The 19,106-nt window shown below is 41.0% G+C and overlaps 1 protein-coding gene across 4 annotated transcripts in view; it reads left to right on the top strand.

Annotated features, from left to right (window-relative positions):
- The first annotated feature begins 2,325 nt into the window (after positions 1-2,325).
- Positions 2,326-19,106, top strand: part of WWP2 (WW domain containing E3 ubiquitin protein ligase 2) — a 124,532-nt gene continuing 107,751 nt past the window's right edge. For 2 of the 4 annotated variants that reach the window (XM_074314656.2, XM_019757040.3), the window contains exon 1: positions 2,326-2,426. The gene's annotated coding sequence lies outside the window, so the exon portion shown is untranslated. Of the gene's footprint in view, positions 2,427-2,674; positions 2,699-19,106 lie in introns of those variants that run through there. The other 2 variants (XM_074314653.2, XM_074314654.2) reach the window with 2 other exon arrangements.

Below are 19,106 nucleotides of genomic sequence, written 5' to 3'. Positions count from 1 at the left end.
TAATTTGCAGGTTATATGGATGCTGCTCCCTTGGAGGGCATGTTTGAGAACCACTGATTAGGGAAAAAGGAAAAGAATGATCAGGCTTTGAGCCATTTATTTTCTAGTAAATACTAAGAATACTTACTAATACACAGGCATATCTTGGAGATATTGCAGGTTCAGTTCCAGATCACTGAAATAAAGTGAGTACCACAATAAAGTGTCCTAATTTTTTTGCTGATGGAAGGTCTTGCCTTCAATTTGTGAAAAATGCAATATCTCTGCAGTGCAACAAAGTGAAGAGGAATAAAATGAGACATGCCCCTAAAAGGTTTCTTGACACTTTGTAGCTTTTGTCATTTTTTTTAATCTCTCTTCTGTTTCTTTAGAACATTAGTCTCCAAGCCCCCTAAAGCCTTAGGAGGACTCTCATTTATTTAACAATTGTGTATTGAGAACTAACTTATATCACCATAGGGTGGGTGATATGACAGCTATGAACAAAATGATATTTCGTGTACCATCTAGGGACACCTTCAGAGTTTTTGACTTTGGAGCTGGATCTGGAAGGATGAGTAGGGCAAAGCCATCAAGATAGGAAAGTCCAAGGGGTGTTCATGGAATTGAAGGTAGAGCCTATGGTGACTGGGGACGGGGTCTCTTAGAGGTGAAGTGAGCCCTGAAACACTTCACGGTTTCGAAGCTCCCGGTTTTTTAAAAAGCAAAGAAATCTCAGACACTATTATGAAAATTGTGTTTACATGAACAAATGAACACTTTCAAGTACATGTAGAAGGAATCAATGTGTAACTCATTGGAGATGTCAACTTTTACATGTGAAACCCTTTATGAAAGAGAAAGTATTGCTTGTGTGCCAGTGAAGATCCGAGTTCATTTCTAGGATTGAAATATGTAGAGGCTATGAGACTAAATGCTTAACAGGAGAGAAAAGAACTTGATGCAGAAGAAACACTGTGAAATCAATAAATGTTCTGAGAATTCTTCTGGACTTTCCTGTCTCTGCTTTGCCTTTGTTTTTTCTTCTACTTGAAAATTCTGCCTGCCAATCGCGGCTTAGTTTCCAAAAATGGCTCATTGTCCCCTCTGTAAATTGGTCCCTGATTACCCAAATTAGATTTTTCCCCAAGGCCAGATTTGAACTCTGCTTTTCCACCACATTTAAGACATTTCAGTTCTGTCACTCAGTGAGCAGTTATTATTTATGCTTGTGTGCCTTCTTTAAGTAGGTTGGAAGTCAGGGAATGTGTTTTAAGGATCTTTTTCCTTAAATGAAAAAAATCTACACTGTAGGACCTACAGCAATGAGTTCAGTGCTCAATAAATATTGAAATGTATTCATTCGACAAATTATTTCAAGAGGCCTCCCGAGAGAGTTTGGAAGGTCTGTGGAGGGGGCCATGTCTCAGGGATCTGAGAGCAGCCTCTAGGAGCTGCATGTGGCCCCAGACAACAGTTAGCAAGACCAAGGGACTCCAGTCCTCTGGCTACAAGGAAGTTAAGTCGGCCAACAACATTAAGGAGCTTGAAAGCAGATCTTTCCCTAGTCAAGCCTCCAGCTGACCACGCCACCTTAATTTCATCCTTGTGAGACGCTGAGCAAAGAACCTAGCTGTTCTGGCCTGGACTTCAGACCTGTGTGAGGTAAAAAATGGGTATTGTTTTAGCCACTACACTGGGATATAGCTCCTGCCTTCATAATTCTTGTAGTGAGAAATGAGATTTTACATACATATTTTATGTACATATATACATACCCTATTTAAAGTTATTTAAATAGGGTGATCAGGAAGTTTAAATAGGGTGATCAGGAAAGGATTTTTGTGTATCTAGAGCCTACAACAGTGCCTGACTCATAGTAGGCATAGGGTTGCCAGACAAAGCAAGCAAAAATACAGTATGTCCAATTAAATTTGATTTTCAGATAAACATTTTGTGTGTGTGTGTATAAATATGTCCCATGCACTATCTGGGACACACATATTAGACGGTTGTTTATCTGAAATTCAAATTTAACTAGACGTCCTATATTTTATCTGACAATCCCACTAAGGAGCTCAATACATACTTGATGACTTGATTGAGCGGCTTCCTCTCACCTGTATAGTGGGGCTAATGACAGACCCGCCTCCGGGGTTGTAGGTAGGAGTATATGAAACTCCTGACACTCAGTGAGCCCTCAATTTATTTGATTGTCTGGGAGCCATCCAGCGAGTGGTAAACGCTTCCACTTACACATATAAAAGGGGTAAGAATTTCTCTCGGCCAAAGGCTCCCAGGCCAGGCCTAGGTTGCCCGCACCTGCGAGTCCGGCCAGCCTCTTCCGGGTCAGGTGACCGCAAGCGGGCACGTGACCCAGCCCGAGTGCGGGCGGTGGGAGGCGGAAGTGGGAGAGGAGTTGGGCGCGGATTCTGTGGCCTCGGCAGGTAGCGAGCGCGGGCGCGGGGGGCGAGGCGGACCGGCGGGGGGTGCGGGGCGGGCCAGGGGCTGCGGGCGGCTGGGGGTGGGCCGGGGGCGGTGCGGCCCGGGCGCCGGGGGGCGGTGGCTTCCTGTGGGAGGGGCCTGACGCGGCGGTTCCGGCCTCCGAGGAGGGGTGTCCCGGCTCCGGCTCTAGCGCGGTGGGCGCGCCGAGGGCTGTTCGCGGGGGTTGCTCTGAGATGGGCGCGGAGGCGGCCAGGGGTGCGGTGGCGGACAGCAGGTCCCTCCGGAAGGGGAAGGGAGTTTAGGTGCCAGGGATAGAGAGGGGTGACCTTTGTGGAAGGGTCGGGACAGGAGGAAGGGGCAACTTGCGACTGAACTGGAAGGGGGAGCCTGCTAATGGGCATAGGACACGGAGGGAAAGAAGGAGAATTCAGGAAGACGCTGCTTGAACCCCAGCTGAGTCTCTTCCTTCTTTCCTCTTCGGAAATGGTTGCTACCCGAGACTTTGATTTCGGTCCCATTCAGTTTTTAAACTTTAGGATGGGTCACAGAATCTTTTCTTGCTTTCGTCACACCCACTTAGTCCTGCCTGGATAGGGTTTCTCCTTCCTGGGAACCTAGCCCTTATTATCATCTTTCTTTGAGATTTTCCCAGGTTAGATCAACTTCTAGGCTGAAAAAAAAGAGTGTGGGCACTTTGGCCATAAAGTGGCTTTTAGTTTAAACTGTTGCTCAGCAGTTACCTCAGCAACATAGCGACTGCTGAACCCTTGCACAGTGTCTACCTCTACAGCTTTATGACTTTTCCTTTCTTCAGTTTAAATTATTCAGCTTCTCTTACCATGTGACTGCTTATCTTGACAAGCTGTAACTAGGTAGGGTAACTGAAAGGTCTGTGTTGTGTTCTTCAGAACGATGACCTAGATCGTGATTTTGAGATTAAACTCCTGTGTGAAAAGCTGTTTATCGTCTTTTTCTTCGTGTTTACTAAAATTCGCAGGAATGAAATAAATTTCGTGGATGTGGTATCACTGGAGTGAATGTTCAAACTGGGCATTCACAGGAGCCAGAGTCATTTTGGGTGACAAGTAGGAAAAAAGAGTACTTTGCTAATGTATTATGATTTCAAGTTTTTGGAATATTTGAAAGTTTAAAATTGATTTTTGTAGCAGCCCTGTGAGTTAGGTTGGGAAGGTGTTCTCATTTCACAATGAACAAACAGACCTAAGAGATGACTTCTTTTTTCTTTTTTTTTTTTAAACAATTTATTTCTCTTGTTTATTGGTTTCTTTCTCCCTGCTAGACTGCAACCCCTCAAGGGCTGGGGTCATCTTATTCAGCTTACTTGGCTACTAGCCTAGTTCCTGGCATGTTGTGAGCACTGGGTAAATGAATAAATTAATTTATAAAGGTTACTTAGATGTAAGTGGAAGATAAGGGATTTGAACTCAGGTCCTGGCTCTTCTCTTAGACAGACTTGCCATTTTCTGTTATTGGTCCATCTGAAGACCATAGGCCTGGGGAAAAGGTTTGGGTTAGCTCCTCAGTCTCTTAGTGACTACTTTCCATTTACAAAGACTTATAACCAGCATCTCATTTAATTCTCACCATGGTCCTGTAAAGGTCGGTATTGTCCCTATTCTACAGATGAAGAAACTGAGGCTTAGCAAACTTCTTGCTTTAGAGTCCAGAGCTACTGAATGAATGAGCAGGGACTCCAGCCCAGGGCTTTTATCCTTAGACCCACTCTTTTCCATTCATAGAAGCAATATAAAGTTTTATTTTAAAATATTTTTTAAAGTATAAAAGCATGACATTTTAAGGAAAAAAACAGTATGTAGATCACAGCAAAAATTGTGAATGCACAATGCAATTAAGTTTAGAAAACTCTGTGCAATGCTATAGCTGCCTTTTCCTGGGAAAGCATTCTTTAATTCAATGAATATTTATAAGTGCCTACTCTACGCCAGGCATTGTTCTAGAGTTGCCTCGTCCAGTATGGTGGCCAGTAGCCACCTGGGACTGTTGAGCACTGAAAATATGCTATGAGTAGAAAATACACACCAGATTTTGAAGACTTAATATGGAAAAAAGATAAAATATCTCATTGATATTTTTTATATTACAATAAATATCAATATAAATATAGTATAAATGATGACATTTTAAGTTTATTGGGTTAATCACTATTAATTGAAATTAAATTCACCTGTTTCTTTTTACTTTTTAAAATGTTTTCTAGAAAATTAAGAATTGTATTGCACAGTGCTGTTCTAAACACCGGTGAAAGAATATATGAGAAAGTCAAAAATCCCTGCCCTTGTGGATAGTAAATTTTAATGGGGAAAGGCACAGTAAACAAAAGAACCCAGTAAAATGCTTATTGTATTGTAATAAAGCAGGGAAGCAGGATGTGGAATGTTGGCTAGGGTGGCAGTTTTGAATTAGGGTCCTGAAAGAAGACTTCTTGAGAAGGTGATGGTTGAGTGAAAATCTGAAGGAGGTGAGGGAAGGGGCCATGTGGATGAATGTGGACATAGTGGTCCAGGCAGAGGAAATAGCAAATTCAACAGCCTGAAAGACACAGCACCCCTGGCAGGTTTGTGGATCATCCAGGAGGCCAGCAGCTGCAGGGGTATGAGCGAGAGGGGACGGGGAAGATGAGTCAGAGAGGTGTTGGGGGTAAGGAAAGAGATGGGCGGGTGGGGGAGGGCCTTGCAGGCCATTGTAAGGATGTTAGTTTTCACTCGGAGTGAGTTGGGACCATTGGGTTTTGAGCAGTGGAGTGGCCACCATCCATCCTGCCTTTTAACAGGTTTACTCTGGTTGCCATGCAGAGAAGGCGTAAAGAGGAGCAAGACGAAGTAGGGAGACACGTTCAGAGGTATTGCCAGGATCCAGGTGAAGGACGGCGTGGGTCGCAGTGATGGAGGTGGTGAGGAGAGCTTGGGCTCTGGGTATATTTTGATGTACAGCCAACAGGGTCTGTGGATGTGGCATGTGCGGGGAAGAAAGGATTCAAGGGGACTCCATGGTCTTTCGTGTGAACAGCCAGAATGGAACTGTCATTAAATGAAATGGGGAAGACTGTTGGAGGAACAGGGCTTGGGCCTCAGTTTCGTTCACAGTGATTGTGAAATGCCTCCGGAAATCCAAGTGGAAGTGTTGTTGGCAATTAGGGAAGTCTAGACAGGCCTGGCTTGGAGACGTACCTGTGGAAGTGCTTAGCTGGGGACAGCATTGAGAGTTACAAGACTCGGGGAAGTCACTTACAGAGTCGTGTGGATACATATCCAAGAGGAATACTTCCGATTAGAAGTTAAATGTTGAAATAAAACCTCAGCTCGTACTGTTCCATGGGAGGTATTTTCAGTAGAGCACAACATTGTGTTATATCTCGGGGAACTTCTTTTCACTCCTTTATGCTTTTCATTGAGAGACCCTTTTGAAAACCATGAGCTAATGGGTTTGTTTTTTCCTTGAGGATGCGGCTCTTCCAAGTGTTCCTCTTTGTAGTGCCGCTGAAATCAGTTTGAGCGCCAGTTTCTGGAATGAGTCTGGCTTTCTGGGTTGGCGACTGATTTAGAGACTTCCAAGAAGGACCGGGAAGAGACAGTCTGAAGGATGGGTAATGGGTTTTTAATGTTTAAAATATTGGTTTCACCTAACATGTATTGAATGTATGTTGTTCGTCAAGCCTCCCATTGTTTTATACTTTTGAAACAAACAGATCCTCAAGGAGGTGGAGTGACCCACATGAGGTCATGTAGCTAAGACATGGAAGAGCTGGGGTTTGAATCTTCGTCTTCTGAATCTAGATCTGGTGCCCCCATCAGTAAGACATGTGGTAATGAATGCATGAATATAAACTCCAGTGGAATCAAATCAGTGAGCTGCTTTCGAGTGATGTTGAGTCACGTAGCACTATTATAGACTCTAGAATTCCTGAGAGGTAGGAAGAAACGGGAAGATCTTGTTTCCCTTAAAAAAGAACCAACTGAATCTTTTTTAGAAGGTTTCAGTTCTCTGCTCCTGCCCTCCCCCCACCAGCTTATAAACAAACATTCAGTGATTTAAGTCAAGTGTTAATACCTACTTATGGGAAAACACTGACTACTGAGACTTGGCAGTCCTGACCTAGGGCAGGTCCTCTCCCTCTGTGTCACCCATGCCTTTTGCTTCCTGTTTTGTCATGAGATCCTGCTGTCCAGTCTCTCTTATTATTAGCCTGCAATTCCACTGTGCATCTCATGAATGATACGGCCTTCCCTGTCCCTCGCGCTCCCTCATTTTATGTGCTTGGTCTTTGTAGGGATGTCAATGGGCAAAGTTCAATTCCATTTGAGTGTTTTTCAACATGAGCCCTTGGAGAGTGGAAGGTAATTCAATGTGGGACAAAGGAAGGAGGCCAGGATAGAAGCATTAGTGTTGGAAAGAACTGGAAAAGCATGAGGGTGTGAAGGAAAGAAGGAATCTTTTGAACACACCCTTCTCTTCCACATTTTTCACGAAGTTGATTCAGGGTGGGATCTATAGTAGTAATTAAGAAGCTCTGCTTGTTTCTACAGCTGGCTAATTAAAAATAAAATCTTGGTGCTGGTGAGTAGTTTTGCTTTTCCCTGGCTCATTTGCTACACAGGCCTTTTCATCTCTAGGTCAGTGTTCAGTGGTTTCTTGACTCAAAGCTGGGTCAAGAATTTCAGGAATCCCGGAGCCTAGAATTACAGCATCAAGAAGAACTAGTTTAGCTTGTCATTAATAATTGAAGAGCTCTTACTGTGTGCTGGCTGCTTTATCGCAACTCATTTAATCCCTACAGTAAGCTAATAAGGTAAGTACTATTAGTAGGTTCATTTCACAGACGAAGGATTGAGATTTAGAGAGGGTATGTAGCTTGTCCAATAATCACAGGCTAGTGAGCAGTTAAGCCTGTTTGCCTCTAAAAGATTGACTGGTCTGCAGGGCTCTTATTGAAGTTGGGTGAGAAGATACTGCAAGAGCGATCACTTGCTAAATCTGATATGTGGTTGCTTTCTTTTGCCGAAAGCTCTTCCAGGATTTATTTAATGGGAGTCTCTCAAAGCAAGATACCTGAGCTCCCAGAGGGCTGGGGCCCCATGGCATTCGCCTTTGTATTCCAGGGCCTTGCACAGACTGGTGTCTGTAAGCATTTGTTGAAAGACTGACCCTGGCTCAGGACCGGGTCAGAGTGAATACAAGGGGCCTGGAAGGGGTATTATCAGAATGTTGTCTGCCTTTCTGCTGAAGGTACCCTTGACTGTTACAGTCCTCTGGGTTCAAGAATCAACCCATCCTAACCCAGGGGTTGAGTTGTCCATCGACTGATGCATGGATAATCAAAATATGATGTATCCATACAATGGAATATTAATCTGCCATAAAAAGGAATGAAGGACTGCTACATGCTACAACATGGGTGAACCTTGAAAACGTGCTATGTGAAAGAAGCCAGACACAAAGACCACATATAATATGATTCCATTTATTTGAAATGTCCAGAATAGGCAGATCCATAGAGACAGAAAGCAGATTAGTGGTTATTAGGGGGTGTGGGGGGCCAAGATTCCTCTGTCACTGTCCTTCGTCTCGTAGGGCCAGCGCACCAAGTTACTCAGTTTCCTCTGATGTTCTCAGTTGAATATGATAAAAGATGTTCTCCCTGCTTTTGATCTCAGGTATTTCAAGTATTTCAACCAAAAAGGACTATGATAGATCTTTATTGTTTTTCTGGATGTCTCTGGAAACTCTGAGCCTGTAGGTGGACCCTCGACATGCTTAATTTGGCTTAGGAATTACTACCCAAGCTAATCGTTTCTTCTCTTGTAAATAGCCAGTGGGTTACAGATAAAGTAAGCTGGCTTTTTGTTTGTTTGTTTGTTTTTTTGAGTTTCTTCTTTACAATTAAAGGTATAAGGGCACTCTGTTCTCTTCAGGGCCGAGCTGATAAACGCCTGGGAGCTGGTAGTTCATGCTGTACCACAGTCTAACTGAGCAGCTGCCCTTTTGGTTATGAGTCCAGCAGTGATAAGTCACGCAGGGCCTGGGGCATGCCTGCATCACAGTAGGGAATTGGAAGAACTCAGAGAGGGGGAAGGGCCTAGCAAAGCAGAAAAGGAAAGAGGTAAAACGGAGGAGGAAGATGAAAACATAATGATAGGTGCAAGATTCTGTTTTGTATTGGAATCACGATTAAGAAACAATTTCAGTAAGACCACGCCCCCATGACTGCAGGATTATTTCTTAAGGAAGTTACAGCGGGGCCTGGATCCAGGTGGACCTGGGAGTGGGGCTCCCCAAGGATGTGTTGCTGATGTGCTAGAAGACTTCCAGCTTCAGCCTCATGACAGTTGAAATCCACATCGTCTAAAGCCTTTGTCACTAATTGTGTTAATTTCCTATTCCTAATCTGTGTAATGAACTACCACAAACTCGATGGCTTAAAACAACGGAAATTTATTCTTTCCTGGTTCTGGAGGCCAGAAATCTGAAGTCGAGGTGTCATCAGTGGCAGTAGGGCCACTATCCCTCTAGGCTCTAGGGGAGAATCCTCCTCGGCTTCTTCTAGTGGCTCCAGGCATTGGTTGCCTTGGGGCTGTGTGACTCCTCCCCTGTGTCTCCTATAAGGACACTGGGCCCTCCCTAAATCCAAGGTGATCTCATCTCAAGATCTTTAACTTAATTACATATGCAAAGACCCTACTTCTAAATACAGTCACATTCACAGGTTCCAGGGGGGTTAGCACTTAGGCATATTTTCTTGGGGGGATGTGTGTACAATTCAACCCACTACACTATTTGAATGTAGATGGGATTTTCTTATTAAACTGAAATACGAACGTCATCTTATGACCTGATTTGAAGAGCAGGCTTTTCCTTTTTTGAATTTAAATGTTATTTATGCACAAAATAACATATGCACATAGTTTAGAAAGTCAAATAGCATGATAAGACTTAGCATGCAACAGCAGTTTCTAGCTTCACCCCATTTTATTCTTGATTCTTGTTGTGTGGGATCAGTGATCCTTACCTCCATTAGGTCTCTTCTGGCACTGACTTCTGCATTTCTAAATGAGATCCTTATACTGTTATTTCTTAGCTTGTCAGTTTTATCTGTTGTCTTTTTAACCATTGAAGATGAGGATTTAGCCCTCTTTGCCGCCAGTCTCCACAAACATGCTTCCCCCCCATCTTCTGATTACACCCATATCACAAGTTTTGATTAAATTGTGCTATTATGATTATAAACCTTATTCATAGCTGAGCCATGTCGTGTATTAGGATTTTATTTCCTTTCTTGTACGACTTTTGTTTTCACTAGAGTTAGGTATTTTCTGATTTTTTTTTTCCATTTGCTTAATTTTCTGTTTACCTGTCCCTGGTTCAGCCCCCAGACATTCTGATGGAGCTAACATAATACTTTTTTCAATGCAGTCAGATATATCACATAAAACGGTTTCTTCCATTTTCTTTCTTTCATCTAGAGAGGACAACTTCCTATAAATTGTCCAATCTGGACTGGCTGCTCTCCAGGCTGTTGCACCATAATTAATGCCTTGGGACTTCTCTTCGTCACCATTCTAGGAATTTCTTTTCGCCTTTCTCATGTGACTACCCAGGATCCTCCATCTTTTTCATTTACTCCCCTGGAGCACATTTTTCAGTAGCTTCCTGTGAAAGCAGGTTTGGATGCAACTTTTTTGAGACTTTGCAAATCTGAAAGTCTCATTGTTTTCCTGTCATACTTGATCGATGGTTTTCTTGGTTATAGAATTCTAGATTGGAAATACCTTTATCTAAAAATTGAAAGCATTTCACTGTCTTTGAACATTCAGTATTGCTGTTGAGAAGTCTGGTGACAGTCTGATTCCTTTTCTTTGTAAATGTGATTTGAAGCTTGTATACTCTTTATCCTCATGTTCTGAAATTTCATGCCATTGTGCCTTAGCGTGGTTCTCTTTCCATTCATTGTTCTGGGCACACAATTGGGTTCTTTCTGTCTAGAAATGTATTTCATTTCTAGAAGGATTTCAGCTTAAGAAAAATCTTTTGTGACATTTCTTTGATGACTTCTTTTTTTCTCTTTTCTATTTCTGGACTTAGTATAAGTCAGATATTGGACATTTTAAAGGAATTCACTATTTAAAAAAAAGTATTTTCTCTCCTGTTTACCATCTTTTTTTTTTATTTTTAGTATGTGTCCTCACTTTGTCATCTTTGTTTTTGCTGTCCTTTCCAACAGCACTTTTCTTAGTCTGAGTCAAGCAAGCAAGCAACCAACCCCCCTTCTTTCCTCCTCTCCCTCCCTGCCTCTCTCTCTCCGTTCCAAATTCCATTCTGTTCTTGTTTCCGGGGTAAAATATTTTATCTCTTTGAATTGTTTTAAGGTTTTCTTTGACCTCTGTTCATTTAACTATACGTTTTACTTTTACTTGATATAAAATATATGCACCTTAAACTTTTTAAAGGTGTGCAGTTTTAAAAAGTGCAATTCAGTGGATTTTAGTATTTTCGCAAAAGTTGTGCAACCTTCACCACTGTCTAATTCTGGAACATTTTCATCACCCCAAAAGAAAACTTGTACCCATTAACAGTCACTCTAATACCTCAATGCTCTCAGCCCTGGGCAACCACCAATCTACTTTCTGTTTCTATGGCTTTGCCTATTGTAGACATCTCATATACATGAAATCATGTAATAATTGGACCTTTTTTTTTGATCTGGCTTCTTTCACTTAAGCATAATGTTTTCAAGGTTCATTCATCTTGTAGCATGAAATTGTACTTCATTTCTTCTTATGGCCAAATAATATTTTATTGTATAGATATACCACATTTTATTTATCAATTGATGAACTTTTGGGTTGTTTCTATTTTTTGGCTATTATGAATAATCCTGCTATGAACATCCATGTACAAGGTTTTGTGTGGATAAATGTTTTCAATTCTTTTGGGTATATACTTAGAAATGGAATTGCTGGTTCTTATGGTGGTTTGATATTTAACTTTTTGAGGAACTGCTAAACTGTTTTCCAAAGCTACTTACCATTTTTCATTTCCTGCAAGCAATATATGAGGGCTCCAATTTCTCTAAATTTTCGCCAACACTTGTTGTTGTATATATTTTGATTTTGGCTGTTACAGTATGTGTAAATTATCTCATTGTGGTTTTACTTTACATTTCTCTACTGACTAATGATGTTGAGCATCTTTTCATGTACTTGTTGGCCATTTGTATATTTTCTTTGGAGAAATGTCTGTTCAGATTCTTTGCCCTTTTTTCAGTTGAGTTATTTGTCTTTTATTGTTGAATTGTAAGAATTATTTATGTATTCTAGATACAAGTCTTTGATCAGATACATGATTTGCAAATATTTTCTCTCATTCTTTGGGTTCTCTTTTTACTTTCTTTTAAAAATTTTTTTTATTGGGTAATAGTGTGTTTTTTCCAGCACCCATCAACTCCAAGTCAAGTCGTTGTTCTTCAGTCTAATTGTGGAGGGCGCAGCTCAGCTCCAAGTCCAGTCCCCGTTTCAGTCTACTTACAGGGGGTGCAGCCCACCATCCCATATGGGAACTGGCAACCTTGTTACGAGAAGATGCTCTAACCAACTGTGCCATCTGGCTGCCCACCAGCAGCTCAGCGGCAGCTCATTCATTGTCTTCAATCTAGTTGTGGAGGGCGCAGCTCACTGGCCCATGTGGGAATCAAACCGGCAACCTTATTGTTAAGAGCTCGTGCTCTAACCAACAGAGCTAACCGGCCGCCCACTTATTACTTTCTTGGTGGTGTCCTTTGAAGCACAGATGTTTTAAATTTTGGTGAAGTCAAATTTGTCTAATTTTTATTTGTGCTTTTTATATCATAGCTAAGAAACCACTTCCTAAAGTTATAGGAAGACTTATACCTATTGTTTCTTCTAAGAGTTTTATCGTTTTTGCTGTTACATTTGATATACATTTTGAGTTCATTTTCATATAAGGTATGAGGTAGGGGTCCAACTTCATTCATTTGCACATGGATATCTAGTTGTCCCAGCACCATTTGTTGAGAAGGTTGTTACTCTTTTCCTATTGAATGATCTTGGCCTTCTTATCTAAAATCAGTTGATCATAAATGTATGGGTTTGCAGCTGGACTCTCAATTCTATTCCATTGCTCTATGTGTCTGTCCTTATGTGAGTATCACGTGGTCTTGATTGCGATAGCTTTGTAGTAAGTTTTGAAATCGGAAATTGGGAATCCTCCAACTTTGTTCTTTTTTCAAGATTGTATCGGTTATTCTGGATCCTCAGCACTTCCTTACGAATTTTGGGATCCACTTGTCAACTGAGTTCTTTTTCTCCCTTTGTTTTGATGTCTGGCCTTTATGTCTGAGGCTTTCCTCAAATAGTTGTTTACATTTAAGTGAAGTACCAACAGGCTGATCTGTGTGCTAGGACCCAAGTGAGGGAAGGTGAGGGGTTGGGGGGCAGTGACCTCTCCCAGTTCATGATGTGGACTTTTACTATCCCCGTGGATCAGTACTCTGTCTCATCCCTACCCTCAACTGTGTTGAAAGTCCCCAAGTCTGTGTTAGTCTAGCCAAAGACTAAAATTGAACTCTCCTGCTTGGGATTAGGGAGGGGTGACTAGGGGAATTGGGTGGGGAGGGGCGTCTAGGGCTCTGTTTCCCATGTAGGCTTCTCAGTCCTCCTGTTTTCAGCTTTACTTACACGCTCACGTTCAGAAGTACCGGTGCCACCAATTATTGACCCCTTCTGGGATTCCTTGATGCCAGTCAGCTTGTTTCTTGTTGACTTCCCCCATAGCAGGTGGTTTTTCAACCCACTTGTCATTTTCCAAAATGTTGCTGCCATCTCTGTTGTTTCCTTTTCCATTCTTCTTTAGTGGGTTTATATGTTTGTATTGCCTTCTTGTCATTTTGATGGGATTTGAGAAGGGAGAAGAGATAAATGTATGTGTTTAATCTGTCTTGTTTATTGAGAATCCCTGGAAGGGAAAAGTTGGTATAAGGGAAGGTGGTACAATACTTAGTCTCCTTAGAACCACTCCTGACACAGTGCTCCTTTACTGTTTTCTCTTCCTAGAGTTATATAGTTCCCCATTTTTTCATTTGCATATTCTATGCAAATATTTGGTATAATTTTAGTTTAGCCTTAAACATTCTGATAGAGCTAAAGTCCTGCTTTCAGTGCTGTCAGATTAGTTGAGGCCTAAATTGATCCAGTAACACAGTGGTTCTCACCCCAACGTTATCTTAGTATCACCTCGATAGTAGGAACTTTTGAATGACATATCTGTCACCACGTCATTCCAGATCAGTCAAATGAGAATCTCTAAGGTTAGGGTTTAGTTGTCAGTGTTGTTGCTGTTGTTTTAAATGCTATCCAGATAATTCAAATGTGCAGAAAGAATTAAGACCTACTGCTCCAAAGCATTTCATTTTCATTACCTAACAAGATCAATTTAATTGCCTCTCTTTATGGCTGTTATTCTCCTCCTCCTTCACTGCTCTTCAGCAATGCTGGCCCCTTTTAGTTCCTTACATTCCCAAGACATGCTACCACCTCAGGAGCTTTTGCTCTTGCCCTTTTATCCGCCTGGAGTGATCTTCCGCAGATCTCCTCAGTTCCTTCCTTCATCTTCTTCAGATCTTTGCTCAAAAGTCACTTTCCCAATGAGACTCCTTGTCCACAAGTTATAAAATTTCTACTTCCAACCCTCACCCCAAATTCCTGTCTCCTTCACTGCTTTGGTTTTTCTACACTTGACACCTGTATTGTTAGTTCACTTGTTTTCGATTTGGCATCCCCTCTCAGACCACGCCCTTTCCCTCTGTTTCAATCTTTTAGTGTATGAAGAAGCCAGTGGGTGGAGCTTCATTTATTTCTTCTCCCATGCTCTTTTCTGGGTGTAGATACGAGTTTCTGACCTACATCATTTTTCTTCTCCCTGGAGAACTTTTTAAAAACATTTCCTGCAGGGCAGGTTTTGTTTGAGAGATTTTTTTCTCCTTCACTTTTGAAGGATACCTTCACTGGATACAAAAATTCCAAGTTGGTTTTTATTTGTTTTTTTCTTTCAACACTTAGAAACATTTCACTGTACTCTCTGCTTGCTTGTATAGTTTCTGACAGGAAGGCTGTTATAATTTGTATCCTTATTCCTCTATAGGTAAGGTGTGTGTGTGTGTTTTTCCCTCTGCTTTCTTTTAAGATTTTCTCTTTATATCTGGTTTTCTCCAGATTGAATATGGTAAAATGGTTTAGGTGTAATTTTTAAAAATTTATATTATTAGTTGTTTTTGGTATTTATCTTGATGTTCTCTGAGCTTCCTGGATCTGTGGTTTGGTGTATGTCATTAATTTTGGAAAATTCCTGTCCGTTGCTTCTTCAGATATTTTTTCGCTCTGTTCTCTCTTCTTCTGATATTCCAATTATATGTGTTTTGCACCTTTTGAAATTATTCTACAGTTCTTGAATGTTCTGTTCTTGTTTGTTTGTTTTTTAACTCTTGTTTGTTTGTTTTTTAATTCTTTAGGGGTTAAGTTCAGAGGGCAATATGTTTTTTATTTTTTTAAAGAAATTTGGGGAGCTCTACCAGACTTGGTTTTGGCTTCCCCTTCCCAATAAATGCATTACTCCCTTCAATAATGAAATTCTTTGTCTATAACCTTTGGTGATATTTTAAACATTGTTCTCCTTCTTCCCCCTGCCTGCCTCAGGCTTGTGCTAACTCAGTTGTTTTGTTTTTTTTTGGAGTGATTTACATGCAAACACTTCCCTTTGCTATTATCAGGGGGAAAAATTACTTGAGTCCATGTATAGTTTTGCTGAGAGGGGTGCAGAGTAAATTCTGGGTCTCAGGTTTCATGAGCTTCCTGTAGTGGGGGTTTGGACCTCATGCCCCTTAGGAATCCTGAGTGGCCCTGAAGCAGAAGCTAATAGGTTGAAAGTACTTTGACCAGGATGGGATCTGACTTCCCTTCTATAGCAATGGTTATTTTTCTTTATACATGGATTAGAAAGGTTTTCCAATTCAAGATAGCTACCTTGTAATGTCAGAGTGGAGTCTTGCTACTTGGATCTGGAAAGACAAAGTCCCACATAATAATATAGATTATGGTTAGTAAATTATGGACTCTAATTATGAAAGAAAGCTGTTGGAGGAAGAAAACATGGTGGTCTTATCTACTCTGTTTCTCCTGCTTTTCCAGTTGGTTTTGTTCTGAGCCTTCTTTAGAATGTATCTGATTGATTTTGTTTTGGGGCCATGAAGTATAGATCAAGAGGTTTGGTCTTTCTCCCATTTAGGGGGCCACGTGGAGACTTCGAGTTTCACTCTCCTGGATTCTCTCGAGTTTGGACCAAAGGCTTAAAACAGCTAAAGCTCAGGGAGAACAAGCTGGTTTAAAAACTACCCTCAGTCGAGTTGCCTTTGGAAAGACAGAATCGCAGTAGATATAAAGATTTTTTAAAAGATTCTTTTATTTTTAAAGTCTATAAATAATGGATTTCCAGCTTTTAGTGCTTTAACCTCTGTTACTAAAAGCCTGTAGGCTTAATTTATAATCATTAATCTTTTCTTCATTATTCTAGATATGATCTTTTTTTCCCCTTAAAATTATTGTTAAATTATGAAAAAGATCAAACATGAAATGGTTCAGGGAATAAGATAACAAACAGTCATTAAAACCACCATCTGGATTTAATGAATATTAACATTTTGCCATTATTTGCTTCAGAACTTTTTTCTTTAAAAGATAAAATGTTTCAGATACACTTGAAATTCCCTTCATCTCTCCTCACTCCAATTCCCCTGCTCCCTCTTCTGCTACCCTAGAGGTAACTTCTGTTCTGAACTTGGTAGAGTTTCTTCCCATCCATGTTTCTATACTTTTATTCCATTTATATGTGTCCATAGCGTTATATTCAATTGTTTCATGTGAAGTCAAATGTATGCCAGTGGCATCATACTGTACTTAGGCTGCCACTTGCCACTTGCTTTTTTTCATTCTTTCTTTTTAGTATTATAGTTTGAGATTTGTTCGTGTCTTTTGAATTAATGTATTTCAAGTAGTATATAGCATTCCATTTTATAACTATATCATAATTTATCCATTCCCTCATTGATGGGCATTTGGGTTGTTTACAAGTTTTTGCTGTTATAAACATTGCCGTCATGACCCTCTTTGACCATGGCTTCTTCTGCATGTGTTGGAAGATTTTCTCCTGGCAAATACCTAGGAGTGGAATCCTGGGAGGTACAATATACTCTCATGCATCTTTCACTCTACCTGTGGTTGCCAGATACCATCTGATTTGCGTGTGAGACTTCTAGTCTCTTGCTAATCTGGTGGGATAGAGAGTTGATCTTTTTATTGCTTTACCAGAACAAATTTAGTCTAAGGGAGTCAAAATATCATCCTTTTAATTTTCAGAAAATCGATGTGCAGATTCATTCATTTGATAAATATTTATCGAATGAATGAATGAATGAATTAATATTATGGAATTCCTACTAAGGGCCGGGCACCATTCTAGACACTAGCACTACAGGGCTAACAAATGGGGCACACATCTCGGCTCTCATGAGCTTCCATTCTAGGGGAGGGAGAGACAACAAATACAGTAAATCAGTACAATAGGAATCATGTCAGTGGTAAATGCTAAAGGAGGAAAAAGAAAATAGGGAAGGATGGGTACTGTGTGTGGAGAGGTGGGGCTGATAGGGTGGTCAGGGAAGTCCCCTTAAGAAAGCAACGTTTGAGTAAATGCTGAGGGAATAAGTCATATATGTGGACAGCTGGGGAAGGAAAATTCTAGATGGCGGGTTAACAGTCTGGTGGGGGGAACATGTCTGGCATGTTCAAAGAAATGAGGAGGAGGCCCATGTAGCTGCAGGGGAAGGAGTGAGGGGGGAGAAGTGGGAGAGGCGGTCAGAGAGGCGTGTGGTAGTTGGAGTATAGCACGTGGGACCTCCAAGGTCAGTTTAAAGACTTTGATTTTTACTCTGAGGTACACAGGAAGCCGCTGGATGGTTTGAACAGCAAAGTGATATGATCGGACTTAAATATGTATTTTTAAAAAACACTCTACTGAATTGAGAGATTAGATTGAAGGGGCCAAAGGGCAGAATAAGCAGGAAACACAATAATCCAGGTGAGAAATCTTGGTGCTTTTGATCAAGGCAGTGGTGGTAGAGATGGAGAGGAATGTTTAAACTTGGGCATATTTTAAAGGTAGAACCAATAAGATTTACTGAGGTTGAATGTGGGGTATGAGAGGGAAGGAAGTATGAGCCCCAGAGTTTTGATCTGAGCCGCTGGATGGAATGAGTTGTCATTAACTGAGCAACAGGTTTGTGGGGTATATCAGAAGCTCAATTTTGTCAATAGACAGAGAGGATCTGAGGTTCAAGGGTGAGGTTAATACTGGACACACCCATTTGAGATTGTCAACAAATAGATGGCATGAGACAGCAGGAGATAACCAAGAGAAGAGGTGCAAGGCCTGTGCTATGGGACGTTTCGACGGTTAGACGTTGAGGAGGGGACAAAGCACCCTGCGAGGCAGGAGGAAAAGCAGGCAGGTGTGTCCAAGAAGCCAAGGCAAGAAAGCATTTCAAGGAGGAAAGGTGATCAGTTGTGTCAGATGCTGCCAATAGGTCATATACGAGTAAAACAAGGACAGAATTCACTGTTGGATTTAATAATGTGTCTCTAGAGATCTTGATCAGAATAATGTCAGCATTATTTTCCTGTTCTAGATAACATTTCAGAGGGTTCCGCTGCTACTCCACATGGAAAATTGAAGTATAATGCCTGTTATGGAGTAGTCCAGAAAGAAGTAGTCACTCAAAAAAAATTTTTTGGACTGGATATATCTAATAAATAAGGCAATTTTGTTTTTGGCAAAAATCCTGAAGCATAAAAATTATTTGACTTTAGCTATGAAAAATTTCCAAATCAATGTCACTTAGCAGTAGCTACACTTAATTCTCATATTCTTAGAGTAATATGGTGAGTTCACAACCATAGTCAAGGCTGAACAACTCTTTGAAATAGGAAGTTAGGAGATCAGCTATAGATAGGATGAAAGAGGGTATTAATGCTGTTGAATAGAATGGGAATTTTATAGTGTTTTTGCAGCGGCACTTCTCAAGTGCGGCCCTCAGACCGCTGGTGGCCCCTTGAGACTTTTAGGGTTCTGCAAGATCAAAACAATTTCATAATAACTTTATTTGCCTTTTTCACTGTGATCACGTTTGCACTGGTGGCACAAAAGCAAAGGTGAGTAAACCTGTTGGTACCGTACCGTGAATCAGGGCAGTGCCACCAATCTGTGCTGTTGTCATTGTATTTCTCACCACAGCACACACAATAAAAAGAAAAGAAAAAAAAGCTTCACTGAAGAATGTGCTTGATGAAGCAGTAAAAGTTAATTTTATTAAGGCTTTATGCTTGAGCACATGTCTTTTTAATATTCTGTGTGAGGAAGTGGGAAATATGCCTAGAGCACCCTGCTGCAGCCTGCAACACAGGGTTGTGTTGAGAAAAAGTACTTGTGCGATTTAACGGAGAGCTAATTTAGTTGCTTTTTTTGTGAAATACCATTTTTTACTTAAAGAACTAACAGGCCAACTAAAGTTACCAGATTTGAGT

Source organism: Rhinolophus sinicus, chromosome 8, assembly GCF_057876585.1.
Source record: "Rhinolophus sinicus isolate RSI-liver-muscle chromosome 8, RSI-T2T, whole genome shotgun sequence".
Classification (NCBI taxonomy): Eukaryota; Metazoa; Chordata; class Mammalia; order Chiroptera; family Rhinolophidae; genus Rhinolophus; species Rhinolophus sinicus.
The sequence above is the reverse complement of the archived record's forward strand: the minus strand, read 5'-3'. Positions and strand labels throughout refer to the sequence as shown.